Below are 27,899 nucleotides of genomic sequence, written 5' to 3'. Positions count from 1 at the left end.
ATGTTATATAAAAAATAACACATCCTTATTTCATTGAGACATTAATAAATCCAAAAAATAAAATAAAAATAGGCACATAATGATTTCATGACCACATATAATCACTGCTCTTTGTTGAGCTATATTGGAGATATTTTTCATACATCATTAACTTTACTGCCCTTCTATATTTGAGAGAGTAAAGATATTAGCAGAATTCTCAATTTTATGTCTTATTTGATCCATTTTATTGCTCCTCTGTTCAAAGTATGCAGCACTATTGAGTCATGGAAGTGCGGTGTTTCCATTCTCAAAGTTGAACACAACATATGACATAAGTGGTCTATCATCTGGGTTTTTCCTGAACACACAAGAGCTCCATATGAGTGCAAAGCAAAACTTTATCTACCAAGCAAGTATCCATAATAGATGTATTTGCCAAATAATAGGCCCTCCCTTCTTTCCGCATATTACATGCCTGAAACATAGCCAGAACCAGTTGGATCATGGTAGCTCAAAAGAATCCTCCACAACTTCACAAAGAGGCATTATACTCACGTCGGTTATAAGATTTGGAAAGTTCATGATGTCATCAATGAAGCTTCTCCTCATACCGGTCACAACCTCCAAGAGTAGCACACCAAAGCTATAGACATCAGACTTGATGGAGAAGACAACTTACATTGCATACTTAGGAGCCATGTAGCCACTATTTGGAACAATTCACTCGAAACAGTTATTCATGGAAGATGACTTTATTCACACACTAAATGAGCAACTAGTTTAAATATTTACTCACTATGTTCCCACGACACGTCGGTTATGTGCTTTTTTTTTCTGGTGGTCACTAAACATCCTTGCCTTGCCAAAATCTGCTATCTTGGGTCTCATATCTCCATCTAGCAAAATATTGACAGCTTTGAGATCTCTATGTATAATGGTCAATCTTGAATCCTGATGGAGATAAAGAAGTCCTCTTGCAACTCCTTTGATTATATTAAATTGTGTTGGCCAATCTAACAACATTTTTCTTGAGCTACTGCATAAATATGCAGATGAAAGCAATCTTTAGGTGTGTTGAGACGTGTTTTTAACATCTTTAAGGTGAGTTAGTTACTACAACATACCAAAAAGGGTAGCATATAAGCTTTTATTAGGCAAATACTCATAAATCAGGATCTTCTCACCACCCTCAACACTACAACCAAGAAGTCGGACCAAATTTCGATGTTGCAATTTGGCAATGAGTGTAACTTCATTCCTAAATTCCTCTGTTCCTTGCTCAGAATCCTTGCCTAGCCTTTTTGATAGCGACTTCCTGACCGCCAATCATTAACTTCAGAAATGTAAGAGTTAGATTATTTACTGAAATTAGCAATATAAAAGCAGAGAGCAGCTACTGACTTAAGTAATTACCCTAAAAACTTTACCAAAACCTCCCTGTCCAATCTTACATTATTTTGAGAAGTTGTGTGTTGCAGCCACAATATCCTCAAAACCGACGAAGGGAAATTCAAAGTCCCGGACGATTTCCTTCCCCCTAGTTCACCAGATGTACTACCCATACCATCCAAAATTAGTTTCTTATATGCTTTGTCCTATTTCTTTTATTACCTGTGCCCAACAATTAATTAATATATAAGCAACATCTCCTCCAAAGTTGTGTTCAAGAATGCAGGTATATATTTCAGACTTGTGTACCTTTCAGTTTGAACCATAATGCAAGGGAAATTCCTGAACACCAGAATGGTACTCACTAAAACTGTAGGCAGCACGATCTTCAGTGCATTGGGCTTTGCCTTTACATCTGTGCATTAAGCCAATGCAGAGTATATAGCACGATTTTAAAAATATCAGGGCGTGTTGAAACGTTTTAGTTTCCGTATAAGATTCATTTCCAAGTGAACTCAGATGAGAACAGTTGCACACCTGCATCCATGCCTGCAATCCGGAGGTGCAGCGCCTCGCTGCCAACCACATCACCAATCTTCTTCGTATCGACCAACTCCCCGGTCCACAGCAATCATCTGGTCACGTCCCCGTCGATCTCGTGCTGCTCAGGATGGCGTAGGCGTACGCCACACACGAGCAGTTCCGGATGCACTCCGCGGCGCATTCCCCCGCGGTCCTGTTCCGTAGGAGCATGAACTTGTCCGACGATTTCATCCCCGGCAAGGCCATGAAGGTGGTGAAGCCATCGCCGCACCGCAGCGCCTCCTTTCGCCGGCACTCCTGGCCAGCTGGCACGAAACCGTCGAGGCACTTGCACGCCGGGGGAGACAGGAGACTCCGTTTCGTCGCAGTAGCCGTTGGGGCCACAGGTGCCGTAGCGGCTGCACCCGCCGCCGCGCGGCCACTCCCCTAGGACGGCAAACGCCGACAAGCTGCTGTTCCAGCTATGGAGCTGGTACTCGCCGGAGTAAGTCATCACGTACCTGGTCCTGGTGTGAGCCTGAGCCGTGCCGTCCGAGAGGCTGTAGGTTATGTAGATATCCTCCTCGCGGTTGACGACGGCGAGGTAGACGATGACGCTGGCGTTCGCCTGGTACTGGCTGGAAACCAAGTAGCCCGTCCACGGCGCGCTGCGCCAGAGCGGACGCGTCCCATTCCAGACAAAGACCTGGAGGAACTTGTCTGATTCCCCGCCGAAGGAGAAGCTCCCCGGCCGTTCCAGGACACCAGGCGCTCGCCGGCGTGCGTCGCGTACCTGATCCGGATCTTCATGCCGGGGAGGAACGTGTCGGACGGGTGGTCGAACTGCCATAAGATGGTGCCGTTCGCGGATCGGATGACGAGGTTGCCGGTGTTCAGAAGCACCGCCGCGGCTGTGGCTGTGGCTGCTGGAGAGGAGCTCGTTGGGATGCCGCCGGTGACGTTGGTCGTCCAGAGAACACGGCTGTCGGCGCCGGCGGACAGGACGAGGTTGGACTGTTAGGGCCAGCGTTGGTGGAGAGGGAGTGCTGTTTGTTGCCGGAGTTTCTCTGTTGGCCGTTTGTTGCCGGAGTTTCTCTGTTGGCCACACACACGACGGTGAGCTGGGTGATGTAATTGTACCATATGCCGAGGTGACACAAGAGATGAGCGAAAACAAGTGATCGGTGACACATTTTGCCTCACTCGGTCAAAAAGAATTGGGGTAATGCCAGCATCCAGGAAAGCTCTCTGCAGGCTCAGTTACCAAAGAAGTTAAAATAGTGCAGAAGCTTGGAAGTTCAGTGGACTCGTTTACGGATTCAGAATTTGAGACTGCGTTTATGGTTGACATTTCTGCTGTCCACGTCGGACTCGGACCGCACGGTGGTCATGATGGTTTGTCGTTGCTGCAATCCAGAGTTCCAGACTAGTGACAGGATATCTAAGAGCAAGGCTAAAGGGGTGTTTGGTTTCATGGACTAAATTTAGTCCATGTCACATCGGACGTTCGGATGCTATTTAGGAGAACTAAATATGAGTTAATTATAAAACTAATTACATAGATGGAGACTAATTTACGAGACGAATTTATTAAGCCTAATTAATCCGTCATTAGCACATATTTACTGTAGCACCACATTGTCAAATCATGGACTAATTAGGCTTAAAAAATTCGTCTCGCAAATTAGCCACAATCTGTGTAATTAGTTATTTTTTATCTATATTTAATACTTCATGCATGTGTCCAAATATCCGATGGGACAGGGACTAAAATTTTCCTGTAGTAACCAAACATGGCCTAATAATACAGTCGGTTTGCTGGCAGTAAAGTTCCTTGTAGTCTTCTCTTAGCCCACTCATATAGTAGTTAGTTATTTACAGTTAATACATGGTTCACTTGTCTCTCTCACATACTTTCTTGGTTCTTGTGCCCAAGCCGGCTGTAAGCTTACAGCCCGCTTCTCCTCTCTCTCCTCCCCTTTCTTCTCCACCTTAGCATTTAGTCGGCTTACAGTCTGCTATTATACTTGCTCTAAGCGCGCGTTTAGTTGCCACCCCAAAATCCAAAAAAGTGCTACAGTATCTATCATATCGAATCTTGCGATACATGCATAGAGCATTAAATGTAGACGAAAAAAAACTAATTGCACAGTTTGGTTGAAAATTACGAGACGAACGTTTTGAGCCTAATTAGTCCACGATTGAACACTATTTAACAAATAAAAACGAAAGTGCTACAGTAGCCCAAATTCTAAAATTTGGGCAACTAAACACGCGCTAACTATGTGTAGAGGTAGGATGGGATGGGCCTAGGATTGGGGGTGTTTGGATGAGAGTCAGTATAGAGGCAGGGACGTCCCTCCTGGCATATTCGATCTAGATTCCTTGACTCCCATTCCACTTTTTTCAGCGAACGGGGATAGTCTCTCCTTCTGCTCGCGCTCTTCACACCCCTCGCCGCTTGAGGCCGACTCGTTTCTTCCTCAGAAAAAAGGCGCGAGCGGTGAGAGACCTCAAGAAAGCTCGGCGGCGGCGATGCATCCGTCACCGGCGGCGGACGTGCGGCCATAACGTTCGGCGGCGGTGTCGTGGCACGGGCCCCCACAGCGGCGGCGCGCCCTGTGTTCGGCGGCGGCGGCACAGCATAGGTCCGGCGGCTTCGTCCTCGTCCCGGTCGTCTCCATCAACATCAACATCAACCTCTCCCTCTTCCCCAACAACAGCAACAGCCAGATCTTGCTCCATTTTCCCCAACAACAGTCCGGAAATGTGAAGCGCGTCATCCTCACTTGCTCTTCCTCCTTCTCCATCAGTAGATCTGTGATTTGCCTAAGGTATACAAACTCTAACACAAAGACATGGGACGCGCATTCTACAACCTTTCTTTTGAACACAAGTTGATGTGGGTGGCTATGTTTGTCTCTGAGAGGTTCCCAGGACAGTGAAATAGGGACTTCAATGGTTCTTTTGCTTGCAAGGTTCCCAGGATAGTAAAATAATGACTTCACTGCTTCTTTTGCTTGCACCACATGAGACAATTAGCCGTGATTAACTATCATGTGTTTGTATATTATGTGGTAGGTTAAGACCTATACTATTTGTAAGGCTTTCAACCGTTATGTATAAGCCTTGAACTTGTATTGTGTCCAAGAACTTGGCATGAGCTGTAGTCTTGACACTTGCTAACATGTGTGAGTCAAGACCTTTTATGGCAAACTGTGCACTTGAATGTTACATGTGCATTTGTCTTTTTTTAGATATATTTGTGATGATTTTAGATGGCAATGTCTTTTTTTTAGATATATCTGTGTTGATTTCATATGGCAATATATGTGCCTCACGCTAACAGGTAATTTAATTTTGAATTAGTTCATACAATGGTGAGACAAAGTAATCATGGCATGTAATGTAATGGCAACAGTATGTTCTAAATACAAAAGGTGGTAAGAATACCTACATTATGAGGGAGGTGGCCATATGTTGATATCCTATCTCTATCCCTTCATCCAAAAAGGAGGCCGGATCACTTCATCTCACTTTATTCTTCCAACCAAACAAAAAACAGAGACCATCGCATTCTACTAACCAAATAGAAACAAGAACCACTCGTCCACCCCATTCCAGAAAACAGAGTCAGACCCATCCCATTTTATCTCGCCTCTCAACCAAACGCTACCTAAGGAATTCGTATGCCTATGACTGGGCAAAGTCGTGGGCAGGATCTCTGATGAACTCTAAAAATTCCTCTCCTATTTTTTTGAGGGGGAAAAAAACTCCTCTCCTGTGAGGCTGTGACCGTGTGTCTCGTCTGTACTTTGACTGTTTGACAGAGTTGGGCTTCCACACGGTACGGTCCAGCAACAACAAGGCACACCGCACAGCCTCTCAAGTCGGCGCACAGCCCACCAATGTTTGGGCCTTACGCGTGGCCCTGAACCCCTCTCCCTCTCTACGGTGTCGGCGGGCGAAGGCGCATCGGGCGCGTAGATTTGGCATAGGCTACATCGGTGGCCCACCCCCCTCTCTCTATTGGCGGCGGCGAGATTTGGCATGGGCCTGATTTGGCATGGCATGGGCCTGATGCAAGCTAAATGGGCAACAGGCGACGACAAGTGCAGGCCAAATGGGCATGGCATGGGCCTGATGCAAGCTAAATGGTGCGGCCAGATTTGGCATGGGCCTGATGCAAGCTCCGCAACAGGCGACGACAAGTGCAGGCGTAGGTGTCACTGACAGCAGTGCTGGCGGCCCGCCCTCCCCCTTCGCTCTACTAGATTTTGGTATGGGCCCAATGTGAGTTTGGTGGCGACATAGGCGTAGGCTCGGGGAGCGCGTGCAGCACCAATGACCACCCTACCCCTCGGCGGCGGCGAGCGGAGGCGCATCTTGCGCGGCTGGATCTTGTATGGGCCTCGCGCAAGCTCAATGGCGGCATAGGCGCAGGCACGGGCGCAGGCTTTGAACGAGCGCCTGCAGCGGTGGGCGACAACAGACGCATATGGCAGCAACACTAGCCATGCATTGTACCTTTTTTATTTTTTTAATTGATTATCACCGTCCACTTTCACTGCTGGTTTGCAAACCAGTGGTGATTGAGATCCGAACTGACAGCGTTGATGTTTATGTAGTTTCTGACTTTCTGCAGGTGAAATCACGGAGAGCATGAATTTCTGTATACCTTGCAGGTGAAATCATAACTCCGCCTATGGTGGGGCGCCTTTGGTGTCCCAGCATAGCAGGTCCTAAGCCCTGATAAAGAAGGAGGGTTGTGTTAGGCGTGGCGAGCCAATGTAAAAACTTAGCCACTTAAATGGAGATGAAACCCGAAAGAAAATCGTTGGGGCGTAACCCTCTTAGCGACGCGCCATATCGGAACCCGGGTATGGTGTTAAATGGGCAAGGGCCGGGTCGTCACCCCCCGTGACGCGCCGTGTCGTGATCTGGGCATGGTGTCAAGTAACCAAGGATCGGGTCGTCGCTTCCTTAGTGGCGCGCTACATCGGCGCCCGGGTGTAGTGAAAAATGAGCAAGGGTCTTCGCATCAGAGTTGACGGGTGCGAAGGGTAAGGAAGCTAGTCGAACCAATTAGGATCCGTTTAGGTAGTTGGAATGTAGGGTCACTTACAGGTAAGTTAAGAGAATTAGTTGATACTGCGACTAGGAGGCGTGTAAATATATTATGTGTTCAAGAGACTAAATGGAAGGATCAGAAGGCGAAGGAGGTGGACAATATAGGTTTCAAGCTTTGGTATACAGGGACAGTCGCGAATAGAAATGGAGTAGGAGTTTTGATTGATAAGAGCCTCAAGAATGGTGTGGTGGGAGTGAGAAGGCAAGGGGATAGGATTATCTTAGTCAAGCTTGTCGTTGGTGATATGGTCTTGAACGTAATTAGTGCGTATGCCTCCCCAAGTAGGCCTCGATGAGAGTGCTAAGAGACAGTTCTGGGAAGACTTAGATGGCCTGGTTAGAGCTATACCTAGTAGTGAGAAGCTTTTTATAGGAGGAGATCTTAATGGGCATGTAGGTACTACAAGCGTAGGTTTCGAGGCAGTTCATAGAGGTTTTGGGTATGGTAGTAGGAATCAGGAGGGGGAGGAAGCTCTAGACTTCGCGGTAGCTTTTGACTTGATGATAGCCAACACTTTCTTTAGAAAGAGAGAATCTCATCTAGTAACCTTCAGTAGCGGACAACACTGTAGTCAGATTGACTTTGTCCTCGTAAGAAGAAAGGACAAACGAGCATGCTTGGATTGCAAGGTGATACCAGGGGAGTGTGTTGTTTCTCAACATAAGCTTTTGGTGACAGATTTTCGTTTTCAGATGCGTGCCCGTAGGGATAAACAAGTTAAGATTGAAAGAACAAAGTGGTGGAAATTGAAAGGGGAGACGTCAGAGGTATTTAGGGAAAGGGTTATCAAAGGGGGCTCTTGGAAGGAAGAAGACGACATAAACAATATGTGGGACAAGATGGCAACCAACATTCGGAAGGTAGCCTCAGAGGTGTGTGGAGTAACCAAAGGAAGGGGACGTGAGGCTAAAGATACTTGGTGGTGGAACGAGGAAGTCCAAAGGGCTATTAAGGAGAAGAAAGAATGCTATAGACGCTTGTACCATGATAGGAGTGTGGACAACATAGAGAAGTATAAGGTGGCAAAGAAGACTGCAAAGCAAGCTGTAAGTGTGGCAAAGGGTAGAGCGTACGAGGATCTTTACCAACATTTGAGTACGAAGGAAGGAGAGAAGGACATTTATAGGATGGCTAGGGTTCGTGAGAGAAAGACACGGGACTTCAACCAAGTTAAGTGCATTAAGGATGAAAGGGAGCATCTCTTGGTAAAGGAGGATGAGATCCAACATCGATGGCAAGAGTATTTTGACAAATTGTTCAATGGTGAGAATATGGACACAACCTTTCACTTGGATGACTCTTTTGATGACACCAATAGGCGCTTTGTGCGGAGAATCCAAGAATCTGAGGTCAGAGAGGCGTTGAAAAGGATGAAAGGAGGTAAGGCGATGGAACCGGATGGTATCCCAATCGAGGTGTGGAGATGCCTCGGGGACATAGCTGTAGTATGGTTAACCAAGCTGTTCAACCATATTTTTCGATCGAATAAGATGCCTGATGAGTGGAGGAGAAGTATATTGGTACCGATCTACAAGAATAAAGGGGATATTCAAAGTTGTACAAATTACCGAGGAATTAAGTTGATGAGCCATACTATGAAGCTATGGGAGAGAGTTATCGAGCATCGCTTGAGAGCAATAACGCGGGTCTCTATGAACCAATTTGGTTTCATGCCCGGAAGGTCAACCATGGAAGCCATTTTCTTAATAAGACAAGTTATGGAGCGGTATAGGGAGAAGAAGAAGGACCTACACATGGTTTTTATTGACTTGGAGAAGGCTTATGATAAAATACCAAGGAATGTTATGTGGTGGGCGTTGGACAAACATAAAGTCCCAACGAAGTACGTCGGGCTCATTAAGGACATGTACAACAATGTTGTGACTAGAGTTCGAACAAGTGATGGAGACACAGATGACTTCCCGATTAGGATAGGACTACATCAAGGGTCAGCTTTGAGCCCTTATTTGTTTGCTTTAGTGATGGATGAGGTCACAAGGGACATACAAGGGGACATCCCTTGGTGTATGCTTTTCGCGGACGATGTAGTGCTAGTTGATGAAAGCCAGACAGGAGTGAATCAAAAACTGGAGTTATGGCGGGAGACTTTGGAGTCCAAAGGTTTTAGACTTAGTAGAACTAAAACTGAGTATATGAGATGTGACTTCGGCACTACTACTCGGAAGGAGGAAGATGTTAGTTTGGAAGGTCAAGTAGTGCCTAGGAAGGATACCTTTCGATATTTAGGATCAATGCTACAGAGGGACGGGGATATTGATGAAGATGTTAGCCATAGAATCAAAGCAGGGTGGATGAAGTGGCGGCAAGCGTCTGGTGTCCTATGTGACAAAAGGGTACCACAGAAGCTAAAAGGCAAGTTTTATAGGACGGCGATTAGACCTGCTATGTTGTATGGTGCAGAATGTTGGCCTACGAAAAGACGACATATTTAACAGCTAAGTGTCGCGGAAATGCGTATGTTGCGTTGGATTTGCGGTCATACAAGAAGGGATCGAGTTCGGAACGATGATATACGTGAGAGATTAGGGGTAGCGCCAATTGAAGAAAAGCTTGTCCAACACCGGTTGAGATGGTTTGGACATGTGCAACGGAGACCTCCAGATGCACCGATGCGTAGTGGAATCCTAAGTCAGGATACTAACGTGAAGAGAGGCAGAGGAAGACCGAAGTTGACTTGGGTAGAGGCAATAAAAGGAGACTTGAAAGGATGGAATATACCCAAAGACTTAGCCTTAGATAGGAGTGCTTGGAAGATAGCTATTCATGTGCCTGAACCTTGATTGCTTCTGTTGGGTTTCAACTCTAGCCTACCCCAACTTGTTTGGGACTTAAAGGCTTTGTTGTTGTTGTTGTTGTTGTTGTTGCAGGTGAAATCATGAAAAGCAAGAATTGCTGGGTACCATCTCAGTCCCCAAAAAATGCATTCGTAAGTTTTGACGAGTAATTTTTTTTAAAAAAATTAACCAAATTTATAGAAAATATTTATCAACATTTGTAAATACAAATAAATTTATTATGAAATATATTTTATAATTGATCTAATAATATTTATTTGATATCACATATGTTACTAATTTTTTTATATAGATTTGATGAAACTTGGAATGGTTTGACTTCTTAGAAATGAGAATATTACAATCTTTTTTTTATGGATGGAGTACTTTGCATGCAATTTTTTTGAGACCAAAGAAGAACTATATTAGATAATGGCCATGTTCGCTTGAGCTACTTCAGAACTACTTTTCAGTCATGTAACAGTATTTTTCTCTTACAATATTTTAGCATAAGCATCAGTATAAGCCAAATTTTAGCATCAGCGAACAGGGTGAATAGCTAGGTACATCAACACGTTACAAGCACTCTGGAATACACTACATATATCCAAAACCAGATTTTCATCCAAATTTATACCCACGCTGTGAATAGCTCCAAATCTCAAACCAAACTTGTATGGCGCTTCGTATGGATGACCGTATAGGCAAACACTCGACAAAAGGCCTGAGAACAGATGTCCAACAAACAACGGCCAACATTCCTATAGGCGGAGTTGAGAAGCTTCTTTCTTGTATCTTCCTTCTTCTTTCTGCCACCAAAGAATAAGAAAGACCGATCTAAAAATTATTCTCCCTGTTAGTCCTTCATCGTGGCCAGATCTAACCACAACAAAACAGAAAAGAGATTAGAGAAAATTATTCTATGGCAGCGACATCATCTCCGCCTTGATGTCTACATGTGTCATGCCGGTGAAGTTGCTGACGCCATAGTTGTCGCTCTCATCTTCAACAGAGCTACCATGGAGAAAACGATTCCACCCTTCCCTTTCGCCGTCACCAGAGAGGAGGAGGAGATAAATTCCTAGTACCAACAAATTTGGCATGGAGAGAACCTACACTACCCTAGATCTTGATATCACTGTGTAACACCCTTACGATTTCGTTTAGCACTGCGATTTAGACCTAAGAAAAATTTTCGAATCGAGTTTTCTCGGGTTTTAATTTAAAACGTACTCGAGGCGATAAGCAAATCCTGTATGACTTAGTTTCGTGGACTCAAATACACGCTCAAGTTAAATTACGCCGTACGTAGGGATATTCAGGACTGTCCGATAACGATGCTATCGAACAATTTGTTCTTTAAGATTCGACATGACGAGCAACTTTTATAAGTAGAATTAAAGTCATTAATAAATAGAACCATATATATATATATATATATATACTCATGAGTTTATTTTGATAAACACGAACGGATGAGAGAGAGCAGCAGCTTTGTTATTTTTCTGACGTACAGCGTACTCGTTGATTGACATTTATTACCGTCACCGTTCGACTGCCCATTCCATCACTTCACTCTGCGGCACATCAAGTCCTCTGTTCGCCTTTGATTGCTTTGCCTGCCTTGTGCGGTCTAGTCCGTGCCTACCACGCTTGTCTCTGCGGCCTCAGTCGTGTCCATGCCCATTGCCAACCAACCATGTACGTACACAGGAACTAGTACAAAGGAGAAATGGATGGCATGAATGCTGAGCTGCTGCTGCTTGTCCGTTCTCTCTCTCTCTCATGAGTCTGCTCCCTTGCTTTACCTCTGTTTGCCCTGTCTTGTCTCTGTCTCCGATTATTTTTCCATGCCAAGCAGCTCAGAGCATTTATAGCAGAGCCTTAGGTCTTCCTTTTCCTTGCCAGCCGCGTCCTGCGCTCTGCCACCTGAGCACGCACCGCCCTCCTTTACCCGCTCCTTGTCAGCGCTGTGCACCCGACCGGACCGCGCCATCACCGCACCCCGCTGCTGGCCATGCATGCGCACTCGCCGTTCCCCTCCCATCACCGAGCCACAACACCTTGCTCCACCTGTGCTGTCGCCTTCCATCCACTCGCGTACGCGCGCACCTCGGCCTCACGCTGGCCCGCGCCCTCAGTTCCGCAGCTATGCGCCACACCACCGCCGCGCCCCTCTTCTTCCTCTTCTGCCGCAGCCGTGCGTGGCCGTCGTGCCCGCCTGACTGCTCCCGTGGTCACGCCATTTCGCCCACGCCGCAGCAGCTGTTCTCCAGGCGCCATCACCGCCCGCCGTCGTCCACACAGCCCCACCTGCTGACCATGCCGGTGATGCGCCCCATTGCCGCAACAGCCGCATCCGCGGCCGTGACGGCCACAGCGCCGGCTGGACGTCGCTGGTGGCGTTTCCCCCACGGTTTCCCGGTGCCCACGTGCCGGCGCATCTGCCGCCGTGGGGCTCCGCTCTGCATCGCCACTGTCTCTCCCGTGCGCGTGCACCTCAGCCACGCGCGAGCACGCCTTGGCCGTTGGTGCCATGGAGCTTGCTGAGCCATGGCTGCCACCGCCCAGCCACGCACTCCCTTCCCCGCGCACGTGCACCACCGTTGCGCGACCACACGCCTGGATGCACCATCCCGCCGCTGGCCGGTGATTTACCCCATCAGTGCTCTGCTTTTGGGGATGACGAGAGGGACCCCGGGGTAAGAAATGAGTAATTCCTGGGTGATTACTGCGAATTGGATGACTCGTAGGAATAGTAGCATAACAAATAGTTAGAAACGTAGGGATGTTTTTACTAAACGGTCGTCACGTTGGGCTGGCCGCGTGGGCTGCCAATCTGGCGCTTGGGGCGACTTGGTGCTTCCTGGGCCATGCCCGCGCCTGGACCGCTGCCGCTTGCTGGGCCGTTGGCCGCGCACCTCGTCTGGGCCATCGGCCGCGCGCCCGCTTGGGCCACGCCAGACGCTCCAGGGCCATGTGCCGCCTGGGTCGACTGGTCGCGTGCCCTACTGGGCCACCGCCGCATTGCGTTGGGCCGCGCACTGCGCGTGCCCGCTCGCCTGGAGGCCTCGCCGCTGGACCAGGCCGACCGGGTCGCTGGGCCGGTTGATGGCCCTGGCCTTTAATTTCTCAAACAAGTAGCTAATTTAGTTCGGGAATAAAAATTGTAAAATCAATATACATTTGTGTAGTTGTCCAAAAATTATGAAACCAGTTTTGTTGAGTCTCTAAAATCAGGATCTACCTATTGGTGTAATTCGTTCACATAGTTTGATGATATTTTTAGGAGCTATATAATTAAATTGGGATACTTAATATTGTAAAAATATAACTTATATGAATTGTTGGGATAAGTCGGCGATATTGTTGAATCTGAATTTCGTATAGTAGGCTCTTGGTAATATTAGGTACTCGTGGTAATTTTTGGTAGCTCCAGAATAATCAGTTGCTAGGTAGCTAATGATGCTTTTTTTTCGAATAAGGATTAATCGATGGAATGAAATAAAGAAACACCTTGGTTTATATAACTAAAATAATTATTGGAAAATAACGTCTTATCCGATAACGTGTATATGTAGCCTAAGTACGATCGTTGTTAGAGCTATCTCGTTAGCTTATGAGTCATGATTGGATTTCTAAGCATTTCGGTTGTCGTTGATTATTTACATCTATGCATTTGCATCAATGCATATCATATAGGTACGATGATGGATTAATGGATCAATTGAAGGATGATTGGGAATCCAAAGATGGTGTAATGGTATTCTCTCCAGGAGATGATGTAATGGGCTTCCTATCCAGATGATGGTGTAGGATTTGAAGATGCAGATACTAACTTTTTAATACATATCTTACCCAGGCAAGCTCCGGTGCATAACCCCTACTTTCTGCAGTTTAAATTATATTTGTGCATTAAGTTTTAAGGAGTTGATTGAAACCCACTTGCATATATATCTTTATCTTATGAGTCATACTAGTATGACAGGATCGTGTAGAATGCTATGCTACATATAACACCCCTGGTGTTATGAGCTTGTTTAGCACCACAATTTAGGCCTAAGAAAATTTTTTGAAACGAGTTTCTCGGGTTTTTAATTTAAAACGTACTTGAGGCGATAAGCGAATCTTATGTGACTTAGTTTCGCGGACTCGAATTAAACGTTCAAGTTAAAGTACGCAGTGCGTAAAGATGTTCAGGAATGTCGAACGACAATTTTGGCCAATCGATAGCGAACGGCTTGTTCTATTAGATTAAGCATAAAAAGCAACTTTTATAAATAAAAATAGAATCCATTAACAAATAGAACGATATACATATATATATATATAGCGCAACCGTTATATATATATATATATGTATATATACTTGTATATATATATACACATTACGACCGACGGACGCACATGCCAATATAGTGGCTCCAGTGAGAGCGATGTAACAACGTCATCGATAAAAAAATGGGATTCGGCTCTGAGCATCACTGTGCGTTGTAAATTGTCATCTTTCCCCATCTCTACTAATTTGCTTAGCAATGTTCATACTGGGTAGGCCACCAGCCTATTGGATTAGCTTTTTGCTCGTGCACGGGGCACGGTGCGCCTCTATGCCATTCCGCTCAGATGTTTTTCCCCTGGTCCGGTCCGGCCGGTCGGCCCTGGCCACGTCGTTCTCTGCTTCGTCCCGTAGCGCGTGGAGCACGTGGTCCTGCTCTGCCATGCCCTGTCCTTTCGCTGCCTCCGCCTGCCTCTTGGTCTTGTCTGTCTGTCTATGTCTTGTTTTTGCAAGCCGAGCTGCTACCACCGCTGCTTGCTTTTATTCTTTCCCTCGGCTTGCTACGCGCTGTATCGCACTGCCCCACGTTGCCTCACAGCGCTGAAGCCAAAGCCCCATCCGTCGTTGCTCCTCCGTGTCCTCCACCTCGCAACCGCAGTGCCTCCATCGTCCTCGTGCCTCTCATCGCAGGGGCCACGCCCACACCAGCGCCCTCCTCGTTTCTCCTCCCGCGCTGCTGCCGCGCACCACACCGTCGCCGTGCCTCCTGTTTGCCGGTTCGTCCGTGCTGCGCCGTGGCCGGCCATCTCCCTTGGCCGAGTCCAGCACGCCACTTCCCCATTTCCGTCTCCACTGCTGGCGCACCTTTCCCCCTGCCGCGGCCACGTGTGGCCATCGTGTGTGCCCCCGCCGTGCCTTTTCCTCCTCTCATGCGCGTGTTGCCGCTGTGCAACCGCTACGCCTGGAGTGCCGCACTGCATGCGTGCACCCCCTCAGCAAACCGAATGGCTTGGGGCGACCCCACTAGCACCTGCACTGCTTCCATTGCTGGCCACAGCACGCGCAAAGCAGCGAGCCCCGCTGCGCTCGAGCCCGCGTGGACGACCAAACGACGCCCCATGCACCGCGACCGCTGCTGGTCAAGCTCTCAGCGCCGTCCTCCCTTCCACGCGGCTGACCGCGCGGTCCCATGCCACGTTTCCAACCGCATGTGAGCGCGCCCCTTTGCCTCGGTCCGCACCGAAGCCGCCATGCTGCAGCCCCGGATGCCGTCAGCCACTGGTGCCATTTCACCTCCATCGCCGTCCCAGAGCCAGCCCCGCCGCCGATGTCGCTATGGATGCCGTCCTGTAGCACCGTTCCGTGTCTCCTCTGTTCTCCGCTCACCGTCATCCGCATGGTCCGCCTGTTGCCCGTGGTCGGTGGTGTGCCCATCGCCGCATCAGCCCGCAACTATGGCCGTGACGGCCACAACGCCTACCCACCTTCACGTCCCACGCTGGCTGGGCGTCACTGGTGTCGGCTCCCCCTGGCTTCGCAGTGCCTGCATGCCGGCGCATCCGCCGCCATGGAGCTCCGCTTCGCATCATCCTTGCCACGCCGTCCCGCGCCAAGTCCCTCCACGCCCATGCCGAACACAGCCGTGTCCTCGCTACCCGTGCCAGCAACTCCGCTTCCCTTCCTCGCTCCTCAGCCACCGCCATTGGGCTATCATGCAGTGCTGGCCGGTGCTCCTCCCCTGACGATGCTCTATTCTGAGATTGAAGAAGCGAGGCGAGGAGGGTATATATCCAAGCAAAAGAATTATACGGGGTCCTTTTTGCTAAATACATGACTCAAGTAAATAGTCCCAATGTCCTGCGGGTTTATTTCGAGAAAGTACGAGGGCCTGTTCGCAAATGTGATGTGCACCTGCCAGCACTGGGCCGGCCTGTGGTCGCCCGCCTGGGCCCGTCGCGTGCTTGGGCTGGCCTGGGCCGCTCGCCCTATGCCTCTACGGTCACGGCCTGCTCCACGCAGCGTGGGCCGCCTCCTGCCTGCTGGGCTGGCCTGTGGCCTGCACCTGGGCCACGCTGGTCGTGCGCCACCTGGGCCACTGCCTGCCCGCCGCTGGGCCGGCTGATGGCCGGCTGGGCCTTGTGCGGCTGTGGGTTGCTGAGCTTGCTATTTTATTTAATATGGCTGAAGCTTGTAAATACGTAATAAATCAAATAAAAATCATAAAATTGTGAAACCAATTTTGTTAGATTCCTAAAATCATGATCTACCTATTAGTATAATTTGTTCCCATAGTTTGCTAATATTCTTGGAAGCTATAAAATTAATTTATGGTACTTAATATTATAAAAAGATAACTGGTAGGAATTGTTGTGATAAAGTGGTTCCAAAATAATTAGCTTGCTAAATAGATAACGATGCCCTATTCCGAATAAAGGTTAAATCGATAGAATGCAATAAAGAAACAACTTGGGTTTGTATAACTAAAATAATTATTGGGAAATAATGCCTTGATTCGACAACATGGATACGTAGCTAACTACGGTCGTCGTCAGAGCTAGCCCATTAACTCGAGAGGCGTAAATCGTATTTTATGAGTCACGGTTGCAATCGATTAATTATGTCTTTGCATTGTATCGCATTGCATATCATATAGGTACGATGATGGATCAACGGATCGATTGAAGGATGATTGGGAATCCAAAGATGATGCAATGGGCTTCCTATTCAGTTGATGGTGGATGATCTGAAGATGCAGATACTAACTTTAAATATATCTTACCCAGGCAAGCCCCGGTGCATAACCCCTACTTTTCTCTAGTTTAAATTATATTTGTGCATTAAGTTTTAAGGAGTTGATTGAAACCCACTTGCACATATATCTTTATCCTATGAGTCTTACTAGTATGACAGAATCATGTAGAATGCTATGCTACAGGACTCCGGTAGAAGTCAAGTGATTGTCTGTCACTCGCGAGAGATAGAAAATATATTACTATCACTTGGAAAATATAAATGGTGGAACAGAAAAATGGTGACCGGGCAGGGATATGGTTTGGGTATTGGTGAGTGTAAGGAGTTGTGTCACCGTGGACACGGGGCATAGCTTGGTTACACTGTTTTCCCTGTCTGGTCGGTTAAGGACCGATCGTTGCATATGACTCTAGGCAGGTCACAGACTTATTATCCTGAGCACATACTTGTGTATGGGCGCTTGGAAGACTTGTTGCTCTCTTGTCGTGGATCCGACTCTTTCTGGACCAACTGTCAGGGTTTGTTTTTGGTGGAGGAGGTCCTTGCACCGTACTAAGTCCAGGACTCAGGGGCAGGGGCTTGGAGTCCCAGTTTGGACGGGGACCTAGACACCCAAGATAGGAGAGTGATGGGTTGGTCCTGCTTGTGCCTGGGGAATAAGTGGGGCGTGTGTTTTCGGGGTACCCAGCTGGGGGCATTGATTCGCGAATCGTCGGGCGATTCGGTACGGCTTGTCTACGGTTTAGCATCGTAGTAAGAACTGAAAGAGAAAAGATGGAAGATGGAAAAAGGAAATCCAATTGCTTACCACCTGCTTGAAAGTAGCATATGTGCTTACATAGAATGGTAGTTAATGAACCAATACGCCTATTAATAAAATCGAATATAAGGACGCACGCTTTGTAATGCTTCCTGCAAATGCAATAAACCCACAAGCTAGATAGCCTTGCATATCCTTGGAGTCTTTTCTTTTCCCCTGTTGGGTAAGTCTTGCTGAGTACAATTGAGTACTTAGGGTTTTATTCCCCCTGTTGCAAGTGACAGGTGGATGCTTAAGCTGACTCTTGTGTGTGGATTCCTCCTGGTGGGCTCAGCGAGGATTCCTTTACGCTACGATCGTAGTTGTTATTTATAACTCTCACCAAATGCTTTTATAAGGAAAGCTTTCATAATCTGTTGTCGTAATTTATATAATAATACTTCATCATGTCATGATTAGATATTTATTTTCGTTGTAATTCTGGTCACATGTTTATATTCTGCTGTTCAATTAAATTGCTCATAACTCTGATAATATGATTCATTCCGCTGTTATAATAAATAATATTATACTCTAATATTGTATTAAAAGTGATGTAAGAAATGGTTAATGATGATGTAAGCTTTATCCCCTCATTTGTGATCCTGATGGCAAAAATGTGGATTTTTGGGTTCTCCCCTGGGGTGTGCTCGACGGAACCGAGTAATTTAGTATTCTCCCTCGAGTGCTTAGTGTCTACTAGAAGACAAGCACTCCTGTGAGGCATTATATTAGGCGGTTCTGCCACAGGTGGCATCAGAGCGCAAATGAGGAAATAAGGCTTCTAAAACATTTTCTAAACTAATATTTGACAACCCAGTTTGCAAAAAGTTAGGATGTTTGTATGCGAAGTTATATAAGTAGCCCTATTACTATGGTTATGTATCCAGGCTAGATGGCACTCTCCTGACTTAGGTAGGCTTAATCAAGTTCCTACAGGTACACTGACTCAAGCATAGTCCGATAGTATCGACTAGCTATAGGGAGAGAACGATGTGCCAAAACTCTGAGAACGGTTGCCCTATATGTTGGCAACAGTGAAAGGACGTATAAGACGTGCATTCATGCATATCCTGTTTGTGCATTATAGTACTATATTGCTAGTAGATACGCCATCCATAGGTGTCACGCGTGTCGTATTGTGCATGACTAACTCATTCCTATTCTAGAGTTAGGTCTGCATTGTGGCTTCGTGTTTCGTGTTCGCCCATGGTTCACGCTGGTCATGACCCATGTCTCCCCATATCCCTTTTCTGCACTCTTGTTGGACCCTTGCCCTGCAGTCGTACTAGTCAGTAATGGCATCGCACGTCGCTCGCCTTGAACGCGTGGAATTTGGTCGATTCGTCGTAGTGATCCCACGCGGGAACCTTGGTGAACCATGCCAGGACCACTGAACACTCCGCCTTTATAAGTAAAGCCTGACTTAGCCATTGGTACCACCCCTCGACACACTTTAGCTCGTTTGGCTTTTCCTTGAGCTAGGTTTTCGCTCAGCCTTCCTTGCAACCACCGCCAGAGATGGCAGGAGCCTAGGTTAGTACCTACTGCCTGAACGTTGAGGGTTTTCCCAGAATCCTGCATGCCACCGTGCAAAAGCTCGAAGTCAAAGATCATCCCGAGTATGAGGGCCGTGAGTATGAGGAGCATGGCACCGAGTGGTGTGAGGTTACCATCTACATCAGGAAGAGTGAAGAGTTTCTCGACCTCACTGAAGCTTAGAGTGTGACCACAACTGGGTTTTGCTTCATCGACACCTACCAGGTTGTGGCCTGCAAAGCCTTGCGGTACCTCTACCAGATCTATGAGGAGCCCATTGCCTATACCCCCATGCGGTTCTTTCCTCCTTTGGACAAGAATCGACGGGCATGGAGGGCTCGCATGGAGGCTTTGCAAGGGTGGGATGCTCAAGAGGACAGTCCCACCGTGGTGCACTTGACCACATACTTGCTCGCTCTAGATGAGCAGTACGACCGTCAAGCCTTGGAACTAAGGAGCTGCCTCCATCAAGCCAAGGAAGCCGAGATCTTCAATCGGATGCTCTAGGTGCAGCTCGCCGAAGCGCATGCTAGTGCTGCAGCTGCTGAGAGCCGAGAGACTACCATGTCAGAAGCCCTAAAGGAGGCTAAAGATCGGCATGTCCATTAGCTACGGGTGGCCCATCTTGTCACCAGGGCCAAACGGAGGATGTTGGCCACTGAAAGATAGGATGCCCCGATCTTGGAAGGGATCCCTATCCACTCGCCAGAAAGAAGAACTAGTGTTACAGCACCGCCAGCTCCTCCACCCTCGAAAGTGTTAGAAGTTGAGCCTTGATTCCCCTAACTCAGCCATTGCCACGAGAAGATGTAGATTAGTTGCCTTGGGATGCTGTACCCGTAGTTAGGGATGAAAACGGATCAGATATGGATGTATATCACTGATATTACATTTGTTTTCATATTTCTGTCCAGATTCAGATTCGAATACGGATAGTGTCAACTATGTCAGATAGGATACGATTGGATATCGACATCATAAATATGCGATTTGAGTATTTGGATATGGATACAGTATCAGCTATTGGATATCTGGACTCGGATACGAACAGATCTCAACCCCTTTAAACGGATTCAGTTTCGAATACGGTCGGAAAATACCTGTACCGTTTTCATCCCTACCCATAGTAGTAGTGCTTGTTGTCGCTGTCCTCCGGTATTGTATTCTTGCCATGTTGTTCGTTCATAGTTGTTGAGATCGTCCGCCAGTAGGGAAGGTGAATGTTGTGTCATGAATGGAGCCTGAATGCCTGTATGTTGTACCCGTATAAGATCGTTGGAATATGCATTTTAATTATTTCATTGTGTTTATTGCGTTCCTTTACTTTAAGTCTCGTTAGACGTGCTCCAAGTTTTCAAGGGCGATGTTAAGTGAGTTATAAGAGAAGTTGCCATTCAGATACCAGTAGATCAGCCGTGATTGGATAATATAGGACACTGTATCGACTAATTGTGGATGCCCAGTAGAACACTTAAATCTCCTTAAAACAAATTTGTCGTTGGGTTTGAATTCCTTGTCCCTTGTTGTGAATGGAACCTTTGTTGTTTGAAATTTTCCCTTGCAATACTCCCCTTACTCTGTGGTCTATGACCCCACCGCCTTCATGGTGTGTAAATTGGTAACGGTTGCCTGGTTAATAGCTTATGGTGCCGCGACAAAACCGAGGGCTCTCTATGGAACAACTGCCACATGTGACGCTGCTCGGCACGCACTGGTATCGAGGTTATTAACCAAATACCTTTACCAAGTTACACCGCCATACCATTTTGTTTTAAAAATTTTCTCCTTGGAAAGGTTCAGGTGTTCAAACAGAAAACCCACAACGGGTTGATGCAAAAGTGTTGTCTCAAGGTAAACAAGAGGTAGTCTTGGAGGGAGAAAGTATGACATGGTCTCAGTCTACATGAAAGACAGATGTGGTCGGGTAAAGGGAAGAAAATGAAGAGTAGTATGGAAGGTTAGCCGTGGGTAGTCGTAAAAGTCTGAGTGGACGTCTTGTTCCAAGCCTATGCTTAGTTGACCGCGCTATGCATGCTGGGTCATTTCGCTGCTTACCCTACGAACGCCGCTTGTGTCAGGACCTATAGCACCCTGTTTTCTCGTGGCCGTGGCATTGTGCTGTGCTCGCCGTCTTTGTGCACAGTGCGTTTCTCCTTTTCCCAGCATCTGGTCGGCTCTCCACTCTCATGCCTCGTCCCTCATATCGGACCCCCCTGTTTCCCTCTCCTTTCTTTCTTCTTTTGGTGACACGATCGCTCGCACGCCTCCCTCGTCGAGCGCATCCGCTTATCTTCCCTCCTTTATTTTCCATCCGCTCATTTGTGCAGGGAGCGCGCCATGGCCGTGTCTATTTCCCCCTGCGTGAACTGTCTATGTATCCCATCCCCGCCGCATCCACTTCCTAGGTGTTGTGTCTCCCCATCATTCATCACTATAAAATCCCCTTGGTCCTTGCTCTTCTTCTCCACCCCTTTCCCTCGCATTTTGAGTAGAGCTACAAAATCCAGTCAACCTTGTGAAGCTAGGTTCATCAATCTGAGGTGATGGTGTAATCTAAAGAGAAGGAAGGATCTGGTTCATCAAAGAAGTCAAGTTTCCCTTTTGGTAGTCAATCATAGGGTTCACAATGTTTTACTTCTTAGTCGACTGTTTCTAGATCAATTGGTGCTACGCCATGTTTTGGATAATCATCTTCTTGTTGATTCTCCATTGTCCTCTGAAAGTGCATCTAGCCCTTTAGTGGGTTTTGGATGATTGAATGACAACGTGATTAAAGAACTAACCCATTTGGTAAGTGTGGACAGGTAATAGGTTATCTCATAGGTACTTAATGAAAGCCAACATGATGTGTTGTTGTATAAACAATCTAGTTCAAGCACAAGACAACAATGCAAATGGAATTCATATAAATGCTTGTTTATTGTGGGATTTCCATATAATGTGTGAAAGCAAGCTCATGAGTATTAGTTAATGAGACATGAGGGATTGCATATGGAATGGTCTCATATTTGAAGCTTGCTAAATTGAAATGAAAAAGATAATAATACATATGAATGAATGATTCAACACAAGATGTGACTTAATGGCTTGAGATGGTGAAGATAGCAAGGAAAGGCTTCGAGGTACTAAGCAAGGGTGAAGGGCAAGCGATGGCTTGGCGGCCGAAGAACCTAGCTAGGGTGAAGAAGAAAGTACTTGCATTTAGTTGAGGTACTAATCAAGCTAAGATGGTCATATTGATGTGAAGGATCAAATCTATATTGGACAAGTTGATTAAAGTGACTTGATGCATTTGGAGTTATTCATATTTGATGAATGGAATCAAGTCACATGCTCAAGATGGCTATGCTCAAGTGAAAAGATCAATATTGACATATTGGCACCCTCACTTGATGAAGATTGAAAGACACGACATCAATTTAAAGAAGATCAACTCAAAAGGTTTAATTTCATTTTTCTTTTGATCTTGAGTTAATAGGTATGTCGTACTATTAAGAGGGATGCAAGTTTAGGTGGTCTGAGGAAGATAGAGTGCTCAAGCATAATAATTAAATCAAAAGAGAGATACTCTAGCACTTCACGAGCACAAAGAATAATTTTCTGTGACTGTCGGTGTCGGAAGTCCCGACGTAAGCCGGAACTCCCGACAGTCGGAAGTCATGACTCTTGCCAGAAGTGCTGACTCCCAGTCACTGCCTGTGCGATGACTGTGGACGTCGGAAGTCCCAACGTGAGTCGGAACTCCCGACAGTCGGAAGTCCTGACCCAAGCCGGGAGTCCCGGCATTGATGGTTCTACTAACCTACTGACTATGCACGTCGGAAGTCCCGACGTTCGTCGGAAGTTCCAACCGTCGGAAGTCCCGACGTTCGTTAGAAGTTCTGACATTGGCTGTCTCGAGTGGACTTTGACCTCGTATGAATAGTGTTTTCTTCATACGTTGGAAGTCCCGAGATCTGCGTCGGAACTCCCGACGTAGATCTGAACAGTTAGATTTTGCCTTAGAGTATATATACCCGTCTCCTCCATTCTAACCGTTGCCCACTCATTTCATTACAACAAACACTCGGCCAAAACAGCCCCCAAGCATTCTAGGCTCGCCACTCTTCTCTCCTTTGCCTCCAACTTCAATTCCTAAAGGGTTTGAGTGATTGGAGAGTGGATTGAGTGAGAAAAACACTTTGAGCAAGCTTGAGCACTTGATTTCTTCGTCAAGCCGGTTTGATTTGCATTTGTTACTCTTGGGGATTTTCCCCTAGCCGGCTAGACGTCGCCCAAGAGCTTCCATCTTGTGGAAGAGCCTTGGGAAGTTTGTATTACCCTTGTTTTCTAGTGAAGAAACTCAAGTGACCTTTGTGGTATCCTTGAGTGAGGCAAGGAGGTGGAAGAGACTCCGACCTAAGTGGTCACCTCAACAACGAGGACGTAGGAGCTTCTTTGTGGGGCTGCCGAACCTCAGGATAAATTCTTGTCTCCCGCGTGCTTGTTGTTGTTGTGATTTGCTCAAAATTACTTGTATTTGGTTGTCTCCTTCTCTCTAGCTATTTCTTAGGGTTTGGGCCTCGATCTACAGAGTGGTGGCTTATCAACGTCAAGAGAGTGACCCAACACCTTACCTTACCACTAGGAAGTGGGTTTGTAAGTTATCGGCATCACAAAGTTCATTTTAGCACTTGTAGTTCATTTCCCATAGGGGTCGGAAGTGCTGACAGTTTATGTTGGAAGTTCTGACCCAAACTGTCAGGACTTCTGACACGTCGGAAGTTCTGACCCAAACGTCGGGACTTCTGACACGTCGGAAGTTCTGACTCAAACTGTCGGGACTTCCGACATTAACTGACTAGTGCATTTTGATTCAACTCTTTGGTTGCCGTTGTTTGGCTCCCTAGGTTTATCTAGTATCTTTTATATACTTTGTGGCTAACTTGTGAGGGGTTGTATTACTTTGATTTGGAGTTTCCATTTTAGAAACTTCTATTACTAATCGTTTCCGCTTTTAAAGGTGTTGATTTTTCAGAAACGCCTATTCACCCCCCTCTAGGCGACATCCTAGATCCTTTCAATTGGTATCAGAGTGAGGTTCTCACCTAAAGCTTCACCGCCGTGAGAAAAGGATGTCGACGCCTATCGAGTTAGAGCCGATGCTTCTCCAAAATGATGGTTCAAACTTTCTATCTTGGTCAATTCATGTACTCAATGCTTTTAGAGATATTAGTCCTCTTGTTGAGCATATTGTGTTTGCAAGCATACCTCTTCCTATAGTTGATTGGAGCAACTATAAGAATTTATCAAAAGAGGAAGAAATATGCGTGCAACTCAATGCTCAAGCTATTAATATCATTTTGAGTACATTGAGTGTAGAGGTTCAAGATGAGGCAATATTCAATGGACAACCACCTCCTGAGAGTGCTCATCTCATTTGGACCAAACTCGTTGAGGTATATGGAAAATCCAAATGCGATGATGCACTTGAGGTCGAGTCAATGGAAAATATGTCCATTACGTCTTCATGCGGCGAAGAAGCCTCACAAGACCTCAAGAGCGTCGAGCCGGAGCAAGAGATGCAAGCCGAGGCGACTGCGCTGTCTGCAAGCACATACCGGACGTGTTCGGTATCCCTGCCAAACGTGTCCGGTATGGCTGAGGCAGCCGGACAGCAGGCAGTCTATGATGATGAGGCTCAAGCTCAGTGGCGGCCAAGTGATGAGTCAACCTCAGTATCTCATGATACTCATCACTTGTGTCTCATGGCCAAGAAAAGCAAGAAGAAGGCTAGCAAGAAAGATCAAGCCAAGGAGATAGCACGAGTAGATGATCAAGAAGAGAGTGATATTGAAATTGAAGATAGCTACACTCTTGATCATCTAAGCAACAAAGACAAGCTCATTCTCATGAAGCTAGTTGAGAAGAATGATGAGCTAGAGGAAGAGAATGAGAAACAAGAGCAATCACTTCAAAATCAAGAAAAGTTTCTCATCTCCAAATTGCAAGAGCTAAAGGCCATAAATGAGAGGTATGAAAAATTATCAATTGAGCATGCTTTAGTTACTAACTCCTCTTCTAGTGTTTCACAACTAGAGAAGGAAAACTTTGAGCTCAAGGCAAAAATTAGATGAACTCTCAAGCAAATATAATGTGCTACAAGCAAACTATGTTCATCTCAAGTGCTCTCATGAAGAATTAGTAGAATCAAGCATCATGCTTGAGGTGGCTCATGAGGTTGTGATTACAACGGTAAAATCATCTCAACCTCCTACTCACACACTCACTTGTACACAATCTCAATTGAATATTTCTTGTGCTAATGAGTGTGCTTCTCAAGCAAGCCAATCTTCGATTGAGCAAAAATTTATAGAAAACATAGAGCTCAAAGAAGAGGTGAAAAGATTAAAGAAAGATGTGATTCAATTGAAGGGTAAGGAGAAAGCACAACCTTCTCAAGATAACCGTGATAACATAGTGAAGAAGCTTGAGAAGGGTTCAAACTTGCTTCCTTCAAAACCCAACAAAGGAATCACATTTCAAGCAAGGCCAACACAACCAAGAGCAAGAAACATGGAAAAAGTATGTGCTATGGTTGTGGATTGTATGGACATGAGTGGGCTACGTGTCCACATAAGAATTGGGCCAACAAGGTTGAAGCCGCCACTCAAAAGGCTTCAATCAAGGAGGCCAAGCAAGTGAAGAGTGATGGACAAAGCGCTTGTCTCATGAGCAAGAAATTGGGACATCCTACCAAGAAATGCCCAATATATCAAGAGTCAAGAAAGGTAGCCCAAGTTGCAACAAGAAGATGCTATGGATGCAATGAGATGGGCCACAAGGTTGATAGATGTCCATACAAGCAAAACAAGCATAAAGCAAACAAAGGTCGCATATGCTATGCTTGTAAAAGAAAGGGGCATCTAAGCTTTGATTGCCCAACTGGTAACATCCCTAAGCCGAACACATTTGTTTATGATAATATGCTTAGGAAGACCACAAAAGGAGTTAGCACTAGCAAGGTGATGTGTTCACCACAAACTAGTACTAAGGCCATTTGGGTGCCTAAGCACTTGTTGACTAACCCAAAAGGACCCAACAAGAGTTGGGTACCAAAATGTGCTTAGGTTGATAATGTAGGTACTTGGTGGTGAGATGAAAGCTTCGGGGTGGTTGAGCAAGTAAATTGAAAACATTCACTCAATCTATCAATCAATTCTTATCATAATCTCATATATGGTTGACCCAAAGATAAATCAATGACCATATCGTTTACTTCATCTCTACCATTGGTAACAAGTATCTAAAGACTTTATAGGATAGCCACTTTGTGTTTAGTGCTCAATGGCTCACAAATAAGCATATTTGTGAAATAATTGGAAGTGACTAATTAGTTTTATTTAATCATTATCATATTTGCCATGAGATGCTTTTAATGGCTCTCTAGTAGAGCAATGCATTTGTTTAGATGCAGGCATACAAGAAGTACTAGAGCTAAAACGAAGAATCACAAGCATCGCTTCAATTGTTTCTGTCCTACGCCTACCAGACATGTCCGGTATGGCCAGGGCAGAAAGGAAAAGTGTTTATGTTCTTCACATGCCGGACGTGTCCGGTATGTCTACCGGACATGTCTGGTATGGCAGGAACCAGAGCACTAATTGGGATGCAATTGAGGTTTGATCCATATGATTTCATATGTCCTTAATTTGCTCAGAAGCTTGTGATCTATCAAACCTAAGTGGGTTGTGAGTATGTCTCAACGAAATTTAAATATGGCAAATTACTTTGTGTTGGTCAAAATAGAAAATTGACTCCTAAAATTCTTAAAAGAATAAAGTGCTTGTTGAAAGTCATTCAAATTACTTGTGGTACTTATTTAGGAGGAGCTCAGTTTCTATTTTGCACCATTGTGGACTAACAAATTTATCTAGTATTATTTGTAGTCCTTTGGATGAAAATTGATTTCATATATGGTATGATTATTTGACAAGTGAGGTCAACATGATGTTGTCATGCCATGTATTATCTCAGTGGTGATATTGTGGGCTCAAGGCAAAGGTATGTATTTACATACATGCATTGTAAGTGCATCTAAGGCCCTTTATATGCTAGTGTGTGCATTTGTGTGATATAGGATAGATGTTTTTCAAAATCCCTAACTAGCATGTGTAGGTGGTGTGGTTTTTGAAAATCATGTGGTTTTTGGGTCTTTGTGACCTAGTCATGTCATATTGTGATTATTGCTACCCTTGGTTGATTATTTTCCTGATCACATGTGACATGGTTCTCTCAAGTACATAAAAATCTCTATGTCCCTTTAAAATCTCTCTCGAGTTTTGAAAATCATAAATTTGCCAAATATTCAAAAAAGAGAAAATCAATTCTTGGCTAATACATGTCCCCTAAGTGAGAATCCTAAGCCTATTTCAATTTATGCAAATATTATGCCTAGGAAGGTTTGTTATTGTACCTTATTGGTTAGTATTGCAAAAAGAAAATTCCGCTATTCATACTAAGGCTATGCCTAAGTATGTTGCGTCTAACATGAGAGGACCCAAACTAGTTTGGGTACCATCGAAAAGTGGATGATCGTTTGTAGGTACCATGGCATTGGAGACTTGATTCAATGAAATTATTATTGTTCATCTTATGTTAAGTCAAGTATTAAAACCTAGTGCAATTCTATCCCAATGCCAAGTCAAAATTGAGTGAAGTCCATATGCTATCAAC

The 27,899-nt window shown here is 45.8% G+C and overlaps 1 pseudogene; it reads right to left on the bottom strand.

The window, feature by feature from the left end:
• Positions 1-264: 264 nt before the first annotated feature.
• Positions 265-3,086, bottom strand: LOC136548890 (receptor-like serine/threonine-protein kinase SD1-8; annotated as a pseudogene).
• Between the last annotated feature and the right edge of the window lie 24,813 nt (positions 3,087-27,899).

This window comes from Miscanthus floridulus, chromosome 4 (genome assembly GCF_019320115.1).
Source record: "Miscanthus floridulus cultivar M001 chromosome 4, ASM1932011v1, whole genome shotgun sequence".
Taxonomy (NCBI): Eukaryota; Viridiplantae; Streptophyta; class Magnoliopsida; order Poales; family Poaceae; genus Miscanthus; species Miscanthus floridulus.
The sequence above is the reverse complement of the archived record's forward strand: the minus strand, read 5'-3'. Positions and strand labels throughout refer to the sequence as shown.